Genomic DNA, 12654 nt, shown 5'->3' with positions numbered 1-12654 from the left:
TGGTACAATGGGGGTGCAGAGGGGGTTTGCCTCCCTGATTTTATGTAGTAGAGAGCTTGTGTTTGTGTGTGGGGAGGATGGTGTGTGTGTGTGTGTGTGTGTGTGTGTGTGTGTGTGTGTGTGTGTGTGTGTGTGTGTGTATATAATTTGCCTGACTAGAGGCACTGTTAGTGAAAGAGTTGCTGGTAAGGTATTGTGTCGGGTTGGGATTAGCATGCATGAGTTTGAGTGCCAATGGCAGATGTGATCCTTTACCTTGGCTATTTCTTCACTATTTATTTTGAGATACATGGTATTCTACTGCACACATTATACTACTTCTTCCATCTTTAGTTCCCTTATATCTTGGTGCAACATATACAATGCGTCTTTCAGACAAGACGTTTAATTCCAATCAATTCAACATAGAGCACATTACGTCAAATTGCTCTTTGGAGCTCTACACTGCCTCCATTTTACAACAACAAACATTGCCCTGAACCTCTCTAAGTGCCTTTCTTAGCAGTTAATCTTGTCATCACTATCTCTAACCTCAGGAGAAAAAGATAAAAAGACATCTAAATGGCAGTGCTCTGTGCTTAGGCTGCTAGCTTGGTCATGAGCTCAGCAAGTCCTCTCTCAGGTTCATAGGCAGTTATAAGGAATTTAGTCAGGAAGACCACTGAGGATTCTAGCCCAATTTCTCCAGTTACCCCAGAGGTCTGTCTAGTTATGACTGCTTAGAGTCATACAGTAGGCAAATGAAGACTGAGGAAATCAATCTCTGGATTTCAGGAATCAGCTGATAAACAGCTCACAGCCTCGTGCTACCTGCTAGAAACTTGCTAAAATGTAGGTCATTTGGTCCTTTAGAAAGAAGTGTATTTTGCCATAAATGCTCAGAACTCTTGTCTTGTGCAATTATTTTGCTGTTTTCTGCCACAAAATGCAGAATTGATGGTAGAAACCACGGAAGAGTGAATCCCTGCTGAAGAAAAGAATGTTTATTTTTAAATGTATGTGCTGTTGATTTTTGATCTGCATTTTCATACTTTTGGTTAGCATGGTTATAAAAACTTATTAAAATGTACATTTTTGTGTTCAGAAATAATGTTTCTTAAAAGCTGTGAGTCATATGTCATGGGGGCGCATATCATGTGAAGAAGTAGGTTAAGACAAAAAAAAAGAAATTAAAATGCCCTAATGTGCGTAGGATTCTGCAAAGTCTTACACTGAGCTACACTGAGTGTTCAATGTGATTAAATACAAAAGTGTGATGTTTTGGGAATATTTAAAGGGGAATTGTAACACTGACTCTTTAGCTTTATGGATAATGCATTAATGTAGCATATATTGGCTTTGTTTACATTATGGTTATACAGACATACACACACACATACACACGAACAAACACATGCACACAGACACGCACAGATGCACAGATGCACAGACACACAGATGCACAGACACACAGATGCACAGACACACATACACACACACACAGACACACACACACACACACACACACACACACACACACACACACACACACACTCACACATACATGTATATATATATATATATATATATATATATATATTTATATATATATATATATATATATATATATGTGTGTGTGTGTCATTACACACACACACACACACACACACACACACACACACACGATATGTGTATATAAATATATATATATATATATATATATATATATATATATATATATATATATATATATGTTATTTCTCTGCCAAGGTTGGGGGAGCAAGGTCCCTTGACTAGTCATACATGCTGGGTAGTCCTGCATTAATATTAGCATGCATGAAGCTGCAAGCCCAACCACTCCTCTACCAATGTTATAGTCTATTGTAGGTAAGACGATGTGAAAATGTCTAACACATGCCTCTCTCACTCCACTGCTTCTCCAGCCTATGCATCCACTCGATGCACAGTGTCCATTTTCTGGCATGATCCTCATCACTTGCAAAAGGTATGAAGCATATACGAATCCCACAAACAGATTGTGTAATGTCAGTATATGATGGTAGCTAAGTACAACATAGTGAGCAGCACATGTTATCTAGCCTTAACGTGGAATACCATTATAGATTCTGCCTATTTATTTATTGATGTGTCACGCTCAATACTTTACTTAGTGAAAGAATACTGAACACAGATGGGAAAACATGACATTCAAATCTGCGACTCTCAGCTATGCTCACACTACAGCCGTGACACCTACCTGCCTAGCTAATCCATCTTGGCTGCGATTGTATGAATTAACTGCAGTTAAACAACTCAAAGGTATGAATATACAGGGAAGGAATGCAAACATGGATTAGGGTTTCCACATTACAAGATAGTTAAACCACAGTTCCACGTGCACTATGTGCTGTGCATTTGTAAACAAAAACATGCAAGTCTGACTGTATGTCAGCACACTGGTCACAATAATAATACACAACAGTAACATTCTATAGCTCGGAGTTTCAGACATTGTAACAGAACATGTGGAAGCACTTAACAGACAAATGCATGAGACTTCATTTCCATTACCGTTGTATCATACATAAAAATGTAGGTAAAGTAGGAGGGCAGGCAATGTTTAACTAGAATGTATTGTCATGTACCTGAAAAGTACCTCTCAAATGTCCCTGATATTGTGGGGTTCCCTGATTTTGAACCACTCTATGAGAAAGGTGATGAATTTCACTTAATAAATAATTAAAGTAAGTACAAGTATAGACTACCGTAACATTGTCAAATTTATAATATTTCACATTCATCTATTCTCTCACTGTCACACATTACTAGCACTAACATAGAAATTGTGTCCCTGATTACGACTGAGTATTTCTGCATTAGTCCCTAATTATGCTGCTATGCTGTTTCAAGAAAATTTCCATATAATGACATATTTATAGTAATTTGACAAATAAAAGTTATGTGTACACATCTACAAAGTAACTGTATACATGAACAAGCAGGTATCTCTATAATCAGTTTTAAAATGTTAACACAGACAGATAAAATGCAATCTAAGCTACCCCTTTCATGGATTTGAACCCACATGTATCCATAATAGATGCACATTGGCCTCTTGCATTACAGGTTGAGCTAAGAGACAGTGCAACAATTTTTGGCATAACAAACTGCTGTTGCTTGTGTCTATATTCCTGCAGATAATAGAGGAGTATGCACCCATCTGATAGCTAAGTACTATAGTCCTTCTTGCTTCACACAATTGAGATCTGTAACACATAGACTGCATTAAGTTTTACAAAGTCCAACTTCTGGTAGACACGCTGACCTGCAATGCTCTTACATTCATCACCATGTGTACATCAAACAATACTGTGCATTTTCTAAAGCAGATAAGAGTAGTGTTAGGTCTGTATGATCCAGTGTTCACACACATAAAAACGTATACTGTGTGATGGTCTCTGATCATTATGGATAATGGAGAAATGCATAGTCGTCCATGGCCTAGGCCCTACAGAGGTCAGTGAAACTGGATGTGTTAAAAGATGTACTGTATAAGTTGTCAGACAAACATAGTTCTTATGTTCAATAATATGTATATAAGAAATGCTATTGCAGAAAAACCTACCTTAAGGAGAAGAGCAATCACCTTGTCTTACTGCTTAAAATATGAGCTACGTGACAGAAAATGGATCACAGCTATATGTGTGATGTCCATAGGAATGTATAGTTAAAGTGGTTATTAGGACAATTACTGTAGGTATCCTCAGGCTCTTCACACCTTGGTGACCCTCTGGTGAAGATCCTCTGCATCCCTCTGATGTAGGTCATCATAGTGCTGGCAAACCTGCACTCTGTTCCAGTAGATCCTTGTCCATCATTGGTGCTTGCTCACAATCCTCTTCCATATGTTGATCATTGTGAAGTTGCTGGGCCATGTTTATATATGTTTCTCAAGTCCAGCATAGACAGTGAGCACCTGGGTGGTTTCTTCCTCAGTCCAGTTCAGTGCCCAGACATGCTGAAGCCTTCTCACAGTAGACATCTCATTGATGCAGGTTAAGAAAAAAGCCTTCAGAAAATAGCTCAGTGAGTTTCCACTAAGTTCGCAGGTAACAATCATATGAGCAGTAAAGATATCAAAATCACATTTTAAAAGTTGCACTTATAGGCTGGTATCAGATCAATGAAGTGTAATGGGCACATGCTACAGATGATGCCATTTAACTACACCTGTTGCGCAATAAGGCAGAGCACCTTTCTGTTACATCAAGCTATTGGTCAATATACTGAATTTTGAGAACTTATGGGAATGTACACAAATGGGATTCCAAATTCTTGTATGATAGTGAACCTCATTAATTATATATGGCGCAAATGGTACTTAAAATCTGTGTCACATAACTGGTCTTACATTAAGGTATACCTGACTTACAGGTAGCTTCAAAAGTAATGTAGCACCTGCTGGCACTGCTGTTGTGGGATATATTGCTCTAATTATGGGTCTGTTATTGTTACTCCTTATAAATGTATCTATACATGTTTATAGTCACTTAATTGGCAAAATTGTCTGCAATGCAGTTTTTTTGTGACACACTGGTGTAGGATTAACCACTATGCATACAAGTGGGTACATCTGGATTACTGACAAGCAGGAATTCCACATATGCATTTGTACAGGTAAATGGAAAGAGCCCTAGATGAACAGTGCATATGCACGGGCTAACAATACATCTGCATGCATTACTGGTAACCCAGTACATTCTGTGGTATAGTTACTGAAGCCAATGTGTTCCAAGTGTATCCAAATGTTGCTTGTTCATCATTAGTCATTCATACCAGTATTGATATATTGATATGATATTCATGAATATTCATTGATACTTAGTAATACATGCACTATACATGCTGCCAAAATGAAAATAGATGGGTTCATGTCTAGTTATCTTTTACTCTCTGTGGTATGCCTGCGGATAACAAGGCTTTCTGAGCATTTCTGTAGCTTTTACGTTTGATAATGTACAGATACTTTTTTATAATAGTAATATAGTAGTGGGTGTTAGTGCATTTCATCCCATGAAGACAAAATGGGGATCACTTTCCCTGCTCACTGTTTATTTTATCGAATTGTAGGTATTTGTGTATAACAGTTCATGTTACTATGACTCCTTGTTTTCTACAAGTTTCCTTTATAGTCTCATGTTGCACAGCATGTATTGACAATAACTTTCAGTATCACAATGTGTTTCACTGATTGTGGTTGTGTACGACAACCATCCAACATTGTTGGTTTACACTTAGCCATTATGTTATGATGTGCATGTTAATGCATGAAGTCCATTTATATTATACTGAGTGAGTGGCAAACTGTTTGTGTGGTTGTCCTTAAATTGTTGTGATTCCCACTGCAATGGGTTCAAATCCCTCATTCAACCTCTACAGGTATCACAAGTGATGATGTTGTTTTAGGTGTTTCATATTCAGAAGTTGTTTTCATATCACTTATGTTCTTTTATATCTAACAGTGCTATACATGATAGTAACTTTTTAGTTTAGCTTTGCATTGCATATGAAAGGAGAGCAGGTCAACTGACATATGCTTGCAACAACATTTTGTCCATATGTGGGCACCCATATAAATTATACCATGTGCATATCACTGTCTTCCAGATGACAAACCAAAGTAGAAGTGACAATTTCTCTCCTCAAAAAAATGACATCATTATTGATGCACTGCACCAGCATGGATGCAGTCTCCCTGGATAAGTGGGAAATACTGTACGGAGGAATAAAGTGTGGAAAGACCCGATCAACATGATAAATGCTGTGGGAAGTCACAATAGATCATGGGAGGCCTGTCAGTGATGCTGCTCTGACATAATCCTTCATGGCGCCAAGAGGACACACCAGTAGGAATGCCACAGTGGTGGCTCACTATTGAGTCTCTGATGAGATAACAATGTTCTTGACATCCCTGCATAACACCAGTTGTAATCACAGTATACCCAGTGGAGGTATAGATGCAGGTGTTCTAGGACATACATTTGCACTTTTCAGGACATTGTTGCATATACAGTATCTCATTATGTATCATTGTTTCATGCATATTCACGTACTGTTATTTTTGTGTTGCAGCAGCAGAACTGTACACATGTTGACAATACTCAATGTAAGTATAATGGCATGTTATTGTACAAATCAGGTACATGCATAACATTTCCAGCAACATGTGTAAGGTTGTCTTTATTCATTTACACTGGTCCATTCATATCTGCACAGCAGCAACACATGTGAGGTGAATGATTCCATATACAGTTACTGTGATCAAGAGCTGTTATTGCCTTGGTCAACTGTTTTGACAGCAGTGTATACTAACATACTTATGTATCACTGCCATTGTTACTTACAGAAACATCATCATAGGATATGGGCCATACAGGTGCACTTACACACAGACCAAGTATGGATTTCCATGTTTATAGGCTGCCTCACTGTGTAGCACACCTCTGATTTATGATATCCATGTTAATGTTTTATACAGAGGTACATCTGGAAAACATGTGCACCATATATCACTTGAGTGCCTCAATGTCCTGTTAGTGTTGTCAATATGTAATTGTGCACTTCTGTCTATATTCATGGCCATATAGCATACTCACATGCTGTGCTTTGTTTTTTCTACTACAGAATCTGCATTAAAACAGACGAGAAACTTACCACACTGGGAGGATGTAAGTGGTATGAAATTTCCTGTTTCATGCATATCAGTCTTGAAACTCCTGTTGGTGCCCTCCATTAATTCTGTGTTCGTCTACACCTGCATAGGGCAACTGCCATCTGCACATCAGCCTAGACCAACGGGTATGTGTATATATTACTTAATGTGTGTTGTACTTCTGTTGGAATGGTACATGATGGTCGGTATGTGCATGCTAATACTATTTGGATGCCTTTGTTTCCCTATGACAGTTGCATTTTAGCCCTCACCTCTGGGGTGGATTTTCACGAGGACAAATCAGGAGTGTCTTATTTTGTTCTTACTCACATATGTCATACATGTTGCAAATGCAACTTAAATGTCATCTCCCTGTTATATAGGTTACATGGGTTCCACCCAGACACAACCTCCTGATAAGTCCTTAGTCTCACTACCATTGTAGACATAAAGTTGTCCCATATGTCTGTACTGAGCTGCATTATGCAATTCATGTCAGTGTATCTAGCCTGTGTCCTCTGTTTCTTTTGTAGCATGTCCACTGCCTGCCTCCTCCAGTAGCTCATCCTTTGATCTCAAGGTGGGATGTGATGTACCTCACTGTGCAAGCATGCCCCTGACACACAGGACACAGATTTGGTGACACATTATGGCTCAGATAATGAAGACATGTGGATCAGTCAGTAGCCCCAGATGTGGAAGAAAACATTTCCAGCCATTCTGATGGTGTGGGAACATCAGACATTGGACAGGATGATGCCTGTGCACCACTGTCCCATGCTGAGTCTGTTGGGGATGTTGACTCTTCCCCATGCCAGATCGATACTGCCCAGCATAGTACACATGGGCATGTAGTTGGTGCATATGGGCATTGTGTCAGAGTGTGTCCACTTACTCCTACAGGTGATTGAACTTTGCCAGCAACATCATGGATCTGACATTTGTGCACTTGCCTGTGCCACAGTCCATGCCGCATACCAGCTGTGTGCATGTGTTGCATGAAGGTCAGGAGCTCAGAGACAGAGATATCATGGTAGCATTGGCTGCACAGCATGACAGTAAGTTATCTCTGGCATTCTATGTTGAAAGTCTAGTTATGGCAGTGCTGCTGTAGCACTGTCTGGTTATGGCAGTGTTACAGCAGTGCCACAGTACTATCCAGGTATTAAATGCCCTGACTATGCTTAGCAAATTACCACACATGAAGGACATGCTCCCTCTCATTAGACCCACATTTGCCCATCGGACATTGATATCTGTGCTGCAACATACATGCACATCTGCTGTTGGCCAATCCAGTGTGAGCCCAGCAGTCATGATCAGATGTCATCTCACAGTCATGTTCCTTCCCACAGTGTGCCTCTGTATAATGGTGTCACCACATCAAGCTTCTTGGTAAGGCAAAGTGGTCCAAGTGTTCCTACATATGGCACGGGCAGCCAGGACCACTGCATGAGTCATCAGTGTGGGCACCCTTAACTGCATTAGAATAACACTGACAGTTGCTCGAATGTATATCCTATGGTGTCCTTCTGACCCCTATGGCTATGAGGAATGCTGTGCAAAACACTGTCAATTTCATCTGTATGTGTTTGTTGTGAAGTCTGGTGCCACAGGATTCTGTTATTGTTACTGACCTAGGTGACTGTGTGAAGACTTGCTTTTATATTTGCATGATTTGACAGTGGACAGATAGGGATAAGGTTTACATTATAATTTCCCTGTTGTCAGCTATTCACCACTATGACACTGTATGCATACCAGTGTCACTTGCTGCATGATTTGATGGTTTCTTTCATTATTGCTTGGAATATGTTTATACTGCTATATGTTATGATTATGATTTGCATGAGGATCAATGTGTACATCTAGTGGTTCATTTCCTTTCGACAGGATCTGTGGTGCTGTTGTGAGGCCGCCTTTTCAGGTGTGTATTGCAGTACAACTCCAGATGCATTCTTACATCTGAATCTGGCTCTCAGTATGCCAAGCACACACTCAGTAGTGTTTCTTATTGTAGCCTGCACTCTATTGTATGCATCTACAGCAGGGTTGGATGGTTCTCTGTATGGCATCATTAGCCCCAGCTCGAGTGGATACACACAGTCACCTGTTGGTGAGTGGGGATATAACACAAATGTTGTCATCATCTATACTGTTGACAGGGGTGTATTTTACTTACATCCTAGTCATGTTCCTGTACTTACCAGTATTAGTTCTTCAGGTATTTTGCAATGTTGAAATGAATTTTACAATATTAGAACAAAAGCACTAAGCCAGTTTCTTTTTGGAATAAAGCTGTGCTTGAATTTATCCTGCTACCTTTGTGTTATTTTTTTTGGCCAGTTTGTCTTCATTTTGGATTCCTGCTTCCAATGCTGAAAAGCAGCCCAAAGGCCAATTTCCCTACATATATAAGCATCATGGACACTAGATGAGTGTGCCATGATATGAATATGCTGCTGTCTGTTAAGCACACTACCTGACAGTTCAGTGATGACAGCCCTTTCTATTTATGTAACATTTTGCTTCAGATTCCACGTGTGTTTTAATAGGGATGTGAGTACAGTATATTGCACTGAGGGCATGAGTAAAACTGTCAGTCTTGTAGAATTGGGGTATGACGTTTTGCTGCTTCATGACTGTAGATGGGAACTGGATATGTTCATCTATCTTGGTGCACATTGCTGCCAGGAATTGTGAGAGGATGTGACTGACAGCTGTCTGAGACAATCCTACAGCATCTCCCATATGATGTTGGAATTTCCTGGATGCCAGTATTCCTAGGTTAAGACACACCTTAGTTTTGACAGGTATGGGGTTGTCTCACAATGTAAGCTCAGACATGTGTGGGGTGCACATGTTATACACAGCCTGCACCAGCTGACTGTCTAAGTTGTCTCTATCAATTATTTCTTGCTCTGACTGTTGGCTTAGTGTAGTCTGGCTCACTTTCTAACTGACTGTCTTATGGGACACATTGCCATATCTTTCTGTATGACTCGCAGTACCACATACTGTTGTATTTCATTCACTGGTGGTTGTATTCTGTCTTTATTTTTCAGTAATGATATGGATTCTGTAGACTTCCATTAGAGACAGCTTCCTTTCATGGGCTGCAATATGGCATTCACAGAGGGTTTTGGAAACGTGGTTGGCAAAGCACTTTGTCAGATTTAAGTTGCATTAGGCATGCACATTATGATTTGGAATCTGATGGGCATGTGCAAAGTCTGTAATTATCATACAATGAATAGATAATTACTCAGACTGATTCCAATATGCCTTCTGTTATCACATCCACAGCTGGTGCGCAGCAGTCTTCCTTTGGCATGCTGCACTATCTGCAACTTTGTTTTGAAGTCCAGCTGTATGGGTGAGTAATAAATTCAATCATTTATAACATGCCAGCACATTTCATTATTACATAATATTGTATTTATCTTGTTTTACTGATGGTTTATGTGTATTATTCTACATACCATATGTGTATTGTTTGTATAAATCTGTGTATTGACAATATATTGTAATATGATGACAGTTTTCACCTGTGTGTATCTGTCTTCTTTTTTTATTTGTGGAAATTTTCTCCCAGAGCCTCCGATGAGAGAGGGTCTTTTGGCTTTTCCATGTTAGGTGTTGTCACAACAGAACTCTGGTCCACTAATGATTGACAGTGGATTTTTACAGTGCCAAGTTGCCAGCCTAATGCCCAACCTTCAAAGAAGGCACACCCATTCATGCACACACCTACCTGCATGTCTTTAAATATCACTTGACTGCGGGGAGGACATGCAGACTCCACACAAAAGGCTCTCCAGCCAAGAATCGAATGGGAGAACTTCTTGATGTGAGGTGACAATGCTAACTGCTGCACTACTGCAGCTGACCCAGAGCCTCCAATGAAATGGATAATATTATCCTGGTAAACACGTCACTAAATAAATAATAAGAAAATATTAGTACATAAATTTAGTGCAAGCTTTACTCCACATACATCAATGTTATCCCACTATCCTTGAAAATGTAGATTTTCTTGAAATCACCTTGCACCAAGTCTTAGAATCACTGTCAAAGGCTAAAAATAACCTTTTCCATGAGTCCAAAACACATACATGGCTGCATTCTCATGAATGCCAAGTATACACTATTAGGGCCCCTAAATAAATTATTCAATCTCAGTCTCTCTACAGGGTTTGTGTCTGATGCCTGAAAAAAGCATTGTGACTTCCCTGTATAAGAGATAACCCTCTACAGACCTAGGTAATTATAACCCCAACCAACTCATCAGCCTTATATGCAAAGCCACGAAATGTATCATAATAGAACTCATTTATGCAGACCTAGCCAAATTAAACAAATTGGACCCCATTCTGTTTTTTTAAAGGGCAGATCCTGCCTCCTGAACCTAGCAAGTCTCTACAAAAAGGCTATAGAGGCTGCAGATAATAGTTAATCTGTGCAGACTGCGTTTCTTGATCTGGCCAAGGCTTTTGATACTATTTTGCATGCTGGAGTTACAGAATGTAAATCACTATGTTATTCATAGGATTCTAAATTGCTATCTTACAGATCTTAAGTTACATAAGTTGCTGGCGCACTCTCTGAATATTCCTTAATTTCCTTTTTATCACTCTTAAAAAAAAGACTGAAACTTTTCCTCAAAACACACTGGTCATGCCACTGTACTAAACCTGCCTAAACATCTACTCTACCCAAATTATGCTCTGTCTTCCCTTTTTCGTTTAATTAATTTTCTGTCATTTCCTTTTTTAACAATTTATGACTTCTGTGCTCTGTATCTCATTATTTTCCTTCCCTCTCTCACTTATTTGTAAAAAAAAAAAAAATTATTATTAATTTTTCTTTGTAACTCATTATTGCTACTACTGATCATTAAGCAGCCTCTTACATTGTGTAATGTACTGCACATGGCATCAGACTGTATACCTCCTTTTTTCTTTGCCATTAAGTGATGTACTTTACCTGCACATTGAACCAGTCTGTATGCCTCCTTTTTGCATTATGGAATGTACCTACATGCCTTTTTTGGAACTCCAGTTTTCATTGTATTTGATGTCTCTTCTTCAAATGATTTCTTATCAACCTGATTTGTCAGTGTATATATTACTATAATTTCATTTTTTAATTTTCTTTGTAATTTTTTATGTTAACAGTTTGTCTTGGAGCTTATCTCCCCGGGCCTCTACTGAAAATGGACATATATCCAATTAGACTAGCCCGGTCAACAAATGTAAAATAAATAAAAATAAAATAAATAATAAATAAATAAATATAAAATTGTAATGAAAGGTGTGCCATAGTATCTATACTACATTCTCTCCAGTAAGGTATTTATTTTCTAGACATCCATGCCAATAGCTCAGAAGTGTGGTTTACCAAGTATGCTAATGACTGCAAGCTGAGACTAATATGTGCTCATCCACCAATATTAAACAGATAGAGCAAGGACAGGAATATGTATACCTGTAGCAATGAAAAGGGTCTAAATGCAAAAAAGTGCAGCATGACAGCATTTTGCAAAGAAGCTGCTTCTACCTCATACATTATAAATGGTACTCCTCTTTAGACAGACACAGTCATAAAAAATATGGGTACTTATGTAGACAAATTTCTATCATTCAGTCATCATGTTTAAGTGAAATCCTTCTATCTAGTGCAGTTAATTATCAAGGGGATATCTTCAAGAGCCAAAGAAGTCATCCTATGCAGGTATTAGTCCCTTATCAAACCTATCATTGAATACATTGCCTCCTTTGGTATGTACAAATCTAAGCATACTGCTCAGCTGGAAATGCCCCAAAGACTTCTAATCAAGAAAATTAAAAATCTTAAATCCTTCCACTATCCCAAAAGATTAGCAGACAGTCCTTGCATTCAGTAGACTATTGGCTGCTCCAAGGTGACCTGTGTCTAGCTTTTTGACCCTTGAAAGACCTGGT

This window comes from Protopterus annectens, chromosome 12.part0 (genome assembly GCF_019279795.1).
Source record: "Protopterus annectens isolate FY-2018-M chromosome 12.part0, PAN1.0, whole genome shotgun sequence".
NCBI classification, from domain to species: domain Eukaryota; kingdom Metazoa; phylum Chordata; order Ceratodontiformes; family Protopteridae; genus Protopterus; species Protopterus annectens.
The sequence above is the reverse complement of the archived record's forward strand: the minus strand, read 5'-3'. Positions refer to the sequence as shown.